Source organism: Apium graveolens, chromosome 10, assembly GCF_009905375.1.
Source record: "Apium graveolens cultivar Ventura chromosome 10, ASM990537v1, whole genome shotgun sequence".
Taxonomy (NCBI): Eukaryota; Viridiplantae; Streptophyta; class Magnoliopsida; order Apiales; family Apiaceae; genus Apium; species Apium graveolens.
In genome coordinates, this window is record NC_133656.1 from 104,276,726 (window position 1) to 104,283,160 (window position 6,435).

The following is a 6,435-nucleotide window of genomic DNA, read 5'->3' on the forward strand; positions in this document are numbered from 1 at the left end:
ATATCTACAGAAAAGATGAGCTTGTCTACCTTTACTAGCACGTCCTCCACAATGCCTCGTGGGTATGTAATCGAACGATCAGCCAATTGTAGAGACATGTAGGTGGACTTCGGATCAGGAAAATTCAGCTTTTTGAAGATAGACAACGGCATCAGATTGATGCTTGCTCCCAAATCACAAAGGCACTTGTCAAATGAAAACTTGCCAATGGTGCAAGGAATGGTGAAGCTACCTGGATCCTTAAGCTTTGGAGGTAACTTTTGTTATAGCACGACACTGCACTCTTCTGTTAGAGCAACGGTGTCAAGATCATCCAGTTTCACCTTCCTCGAAAGAATACCTTTTATAAATTTTGCATAACTAGGCATTTGTTTAAGAGCCTCAGTGAAATGTATGTTGATATGAAGTTTCTTGAACACCTCCAGAAACTTACCAAATTGCTTGTCCAACTTTTGTTTTTGCAATCGCTTAGGAAAATGTGGTGGAGGATAGAGCTGTTTCTTTCCTGTATTACCCTCAGGTATAGTGTGTTCAATAGTAGTCTTCCTTGGTTCCCCCTCTTCCTTCTTTTTCCTTCCTTCTTCATCTACAACTTCAACTTCTACATCTTTTGCTTTTCCAGTATCAACAACTTTTCTAGACCTTAAGGTGACAGTTTTCACTTGCTCTTTAGCTTCCTTCCTGCCTGGCACTTCAGTATTGCTGGGAAGTGTGCCAAGTTGACGATTGAGCAAGGCATTGGCTATTTGTCCAATTTGATTTTCCAAGGTCTTGATAGAAACAGCCTGACTTTTGCACAACAGCTTTAACTCCTCGAAATCAGCACTAGAAGGTGGAGCAACACCTCCTTGTTGAGGATATGTTTGCCTTTGAGCAAATTACTGAAGTTGCTGGAATCCAGGTAGATTAAACTGTTTACTTGCAGCTTGCTGATATGGTTGCTGAACAACATTCTGATTATTGCTTCAGCTGAAATTAGGATGATTTCTATTATTAGGATGATAAGTAGCGGGCACAACTTGTTGTGGTTGCTGAAAATTGTTCACATACTGAACAGATTCATTAACAAGAGAACACTGATCCATAGCATGAGAGCATGCACAAAGCTCACAGACACTAGCTCTTTGATTTACTCCATAGTTGGCTAAAGAATCGACCTTCATAGACAACGCGTCGAGCTGCGCTGCAATAGCTGTAGCTGCATCAACTTCCAGAATACCTGCTACCTTCCCAGGAATCATCCTTTGAGTTGGGTTTTGATACTCATTTGCAGCCATAGTTTCAATGAGATTATAGGCCTCGGTATAGCTTTTGGCCCACAAGGTGCCTCCAGAAGCTGCATCGAGCATGGGTCGAGATTGGGCCCCCAAACCATTGTAGAAACCAGTGATCACCATTCAGTTAGGCATACCATGATATGGACACTTTCTCAACATCTCCTTGTAGCGCTCCCAAGCCTCGCACATAGATTCTCCTTGTTGCTGTGCAAACTGAGTAAGAGCACTCCTCATAGCTGTAGTTTTGGCCATTGGTTAGAACTTCACCAGAAACTTTTACGCAAGATCTTCCCAAGTAGTGATGGACCCAGCTGGTAAAGAATGTAACCAGTCCTTAGCTTTGTCCCTCAGAGAGAATGGGAAAAGCCTCAGCTTGATAGCCTCATCAGTAACACCATTATATTTGAAAGTACTACAGATTTCGATAAAATTCCTGATATGCATGTTGGGATCTTCAGTCGCAGTACCTCCGAAAGAAACAGAATTCTGCACCATCTGAATAGTGCCCGGCTTGATTTCAAAAGTATTGGCCTGAATAGCCGGATGAATGATGCTTGACTGAATGTCATAAATTTTAGGCCGAGAAAAGTCCATAAGAGCTGGATCAGCTTGAACTAGACGATCACCCATTATTTCAGGTTCTTTCTTTTCACTCTCTTTATCCGAATTTTGAAGAACTATCTTCTCCAGAAAGTCAATAGTTGTATCTGTCTCCTCAGCTTTATCCAGATTTCTCTTGCGAGTGCGAGAACGTGTTTGCATTAACGTTCGCTAGAGGACCTGAAACACAACCGTAAGCAGTAAGTAACAAGTCTTAATCAATGAATCCTAATGACCACTGATGGCAAGTACATAAACTAAACAAATTAACACCGAGTCCCCGGCAGTGGCGCCAAAAACTTGTTAGGCACAAAGCATGCACTAAATAATTCACGCAAGTATACGCGTTCGCAAGTAATATAGAATGATTTCTAGTTCGTATACTTACGGATTGGTAAGTGCAATTTATTCATGATGATTACATAGGGCAAGTAAAGCAGTTAGAGTTACCCACTAATCATGCATACAATACATGAACATATGCTAGCATGGCAAGTTCTAAATCTCAAGATTCACTGTCGCTTCACAAGAGATTAACATGCTATCATACATGTTCGCGACGCACATAAGACGAATAAACACAACCTATGCTAGATATCATATAATCACCACATATCAAGGTATTAAACAATTAACTAAAGAAATCCATAGTAAATTCGCTAGAATCCCATTATCACGATTATCCCATAATAGAACTCATCGTCACCATGGGTTCATATGAAAGCATGATAATAACACAACAATATAAGGCTAATAAAAATACTTAATAAATAATGAAGTACGTCACAAGAGTATTAAGGTTCAAAGCATAACGAAAACTAGCATCAACAGTTACAACAAATTAAAAGAATCATAAGATAAACGTATGCTTCCTCTTCTTCGTTGTTGCGTGCTAAAACGGTTTTCTCAATCTTCTTGCCTTCGCTCTTTTTTATCTTGATTAAGAAAACGTCTTCCCACAAGGTTTATATAATAGCCCAAGAGAACCAGCGCCAACAGAAGCCCAATTGTACTCGAATCTGAATCTGAATTTTTGCCCACAGGCGGCCGCCTGTATACTCCACGCGGGCGCCTGCTAGCAGGCGGTCGCCTGCTACTAGTAAGTGGGCGCCTGCAACCCTTCTGGAAAATATATTATTTTGCTTCTGTTTTTGCTGATTTCTTCGCTCATCACCCCTAGACTGATTCCAAGTACTTTCTTAAGCTTTATTCGATGAAAACCACCTATCTATGCAAGTTATACCCTGAAATGCAAAAACACTAGAAAACGCGTCAAATACACAAAATACTCGAGTTCAAGACACCAATTCAAGCCGTTATGAGACGCTCTAAGTGGTATAAAATGCCACTTATCAGATATCATGTATAATTTGTGCTAAAAGTACGAAAAATACTAAATTTTGGTACTGTTAGATATTGAGTGTAACACAGAGGGGGTGAATGTGTTTTCATGATTTTTAGGTTTTTTTAATCTATTTGGATATGGTGAACAAAGAAGATTAATTTGTAGAGATATTGTATTTAACAGAATTAATAAAGCATGTACAATAAACACAATATTTTTAAAACTCACTTAACTTTGTATTAAAATTAAGTATGTCTTGCTATAATTTTCTGGGTTCTTTGTAAGTAAAGAACTCAACTTCTTTATTGAGAGAGTACAAAAAAATCTAGATCTGTTTGTTACATTTAAAAGCAAAGGACCAATGTTTACTTTATAGATTAGTAAACACAGGTTTAAACAACATACAATAAGATGTACTAAACCCTACTTTAAGTTATTTCTAAAGCTTTCCTTTTCTGGCTTAGTGAATACCTACAAATCTTGTAGGTCTGTGACCTTCCTTTGTCAGTTAATCTTGGCCCTTGATCTTGAACTTTTCAAGCTGCTTTTATAGACTTTTCAATCTAAGTGATAAAATCATTTGTTGATTGATAATCTTGAATCTTTAACTTGTCTGTATTCTGTACTTGAGGTTTATATCGAGATCTCCAGTTTATTATGTAGAGAACTGTGTTAAGTGGCATTTATATCCACTTAGAACGCTTCATAAAGGCTCGAATTGGTGTTTTATACTCACGATGTTTGTGTATTTGATGTGTTTTTCATAGTGTTTTGCATTTGAGGGCATAGTCGAAAGCAGGAATGGTTTTACATTGTCTTTATACTAGAAGAGTGTTATGATGGAGCCTCGGATGATTGAGCGCAAGTAACCGGCAAGAGAAGATCAAAGAAGCAAGAAAATCAAGTTTTGGCAGAAGCTCAGGGCGGCCGCACCCATCTTCAGGGCGGCCACGCTCGTTCAATAGGAATTCAGGGCGGCCGCGCCCATCTTCAGGGCGGCCGCGCCCATCTTCAGGGCGGCCGCGCCCATCTTCAGGGTGGCCGCTCCCATCTTCAAGGCGGCCGCGCTTGTTCAACAAGATTTCAGGGCGGCCGCGCTAGGCCGGGATTTTCAAATTCTTGATTTGATTAGAAGACTTATCTGCTGGATTCCTAGTTGATTTGGGCTGCTATATAAAGACCATTTAAAGACGTTTTTCAGAACGGAGAGCAATGAGATAACAAGGAGAAGACCTAATAGCACAAATTCAATGAAGGAGAAGAAAAACTTATTTTACTTGTGATTCTTTGCATAAGTTGTAATCTTGGATGCTTGTTTTCTTTAATGTTGAACCTAAAACTCTTGATTACGTACTTTGATATATTTATTCAGTTTATAAAGACTTAGTTTATTATACCATGCTTTCATCGGAACCCACGGTGATGATGAGTTCGGTTATGAACTAATCGTTATCGTGGGGTTCTAACGAATTTACTTATGGATTTCAATAGTTAATTTGTTTCGATATCTCAGTGTGTGGTGATTGTATGATATCCTAGTATTAGTTGTGCTTATTCGTCTTATGAGCGTCGCGAACTTATAAGATAACGTGTTAATCTCTATTGAAGTGACAGTGAATATAGAGGTTTAGAACTTTCCATGCTAGCATAGGTTCATGTATTTGTTATGCATGATTCTTAGGTAATTTTAACCATCTTACTTGCCCTATGTAATCATGAGATAACTTATGCATTAAACCTTTATGTTGTCAATTCTATAGACATATAGGGTCTCAACATATCGATATTTATTCAGCTTCTATCTCTTTTGTGGATTTCTGGTAGTAGGGTATTCGTACAACAAAAGTTGGTGTTTACTAGTTTTGTGTTATTTGGTTAGTTATCATCACCATTGCATGCTAAGGTTAAGAACAATGACCTTGAATGAAATAGTAATGAAGTTATAATCCCATGTTTTTTCTCATATAAGTAATGCAACCTTAATTCTCTTAGTTAATGTTATTTAGTATAATCTCTTAGTTATTCAAAACCCAGTTAGTTATTTGTCTTCGCATTGAACGATAGCCATATCATTGTTGCATAAGTGCTTAGATTGAAGTTAACCTAAACCAGTCTCTGTGGGAACGAACTATAAAGAATTCTATATTACATGCGAACACGTATACTTGCGTGAATTTTAGCGCGTGTTTTCATCCTAACAAGTTTTTGGCGCCGCTGCCGAGGACTCAGTGTTTATTTTTAGTTTATGTGCTTATCATCAGTGGTCGTTGAAGTTCACTAACTCGGATATTTTACTTACTTGTTTTGCTTGTTTGTGTTTCAGGTACTATGGAGAGCGTTTATACTAACGCATTCTCGATCTCGCAAGAGAACACTGGATGAAGCGGAGGAAGAAGTTGTAGTAGAAGAAGAAGTCTTTGTTGAGGAGAAAGTTGAAGAAGAAGCGATCGTTGCAATAGGGGAACCAGTAGCAAATCCGAAAGCTTTGATGGACTTTTCTCAACCGAAGATTAATGATATTTAGTCTAGTATTATCAGACTAGCCATCGTGGCTAATACTTTTGAAATCAAATCTAGCACGATTCAGATGGTGCAGAATTCAGTCCAGTTTGGGGGTTCTTGAACTGAAGATCCCAATACTCACATTAGGGATTTCATCGAGATCTGCGACACCTTTCGGTTCAATGGTGTTTTTGAAGATGCTGTTAAGCTGAGGCTTTTCCCATTCTCTCTGAGGGACAAGGCTAAGAGCTGGTTACACTCTCTACCAGCTGGTTCTATCACTACTTGGAAAGATCTTGCTCAGAAGTTTCTTACTAAATTCTTCCCTATGGAAAAGACAGCTTCCATCATAAATGCTCTTACTCAATTTGCGTAGCAATCGGGAGAGTCTCTATGTGAAGCTTGGGAGCGTTATAAGGAGATTCTTAGGAAGTGTCCTCATCATGGAATGCCTGACTGGATAATTATCAACTGCTTTTATAATGGCTTGGGAGCATAATCTAGACCAATGCTCGATGCAACATCAGGTGGAGCCTTATGGGCTAAGAGCTACGATGAAGCTTATGAGTTGATTGAACTGATGGTTGCTAATGAATACCAGAATCCAACACAGAGGCTACCTCAAGGCAAGGTAGCAGGAATTCTGGAAGTGGATACAGCTACTGCTATAGCTGCTCAACTTAAGGCTTTGACGATGAAGGTGGACTCTTT

General features: G+C 39.0%; 2 non-coding genes across 2 annotated transcripts; one reads left to right on the forward strand and one right to left on the reverse strand.

The window, feature by feature from the left end:
* The first annotated feature begins 1,407 nt into the window (after nucleotides 1-1,407).
* On the forward strand, nucleotides 1,408-1,514 carry LOC141694371 (small nucleolar RNA R71). Its single transcript, XR_012563685.1, has one exon. It is a non-coding gene; the product is annotated as a small nucleolar RNA R71 (small nucleolar RNA).
* Nucleotides 1,515-6,067: 4,553 nt separating this feature from the next.
* On the reverse strand, nucleotides 6,068-6,174 carry LOC141694826 (small nucleolar RNA R71). Its single transcript, XR_012564108.1, has one exon. It is a non-coding gene; the product is annotated as a small nucleolar RNA R71 (small nucleolar RNA).
* Nucleotides 6,175-6,435: the final 261 nt, after the last annotated feature.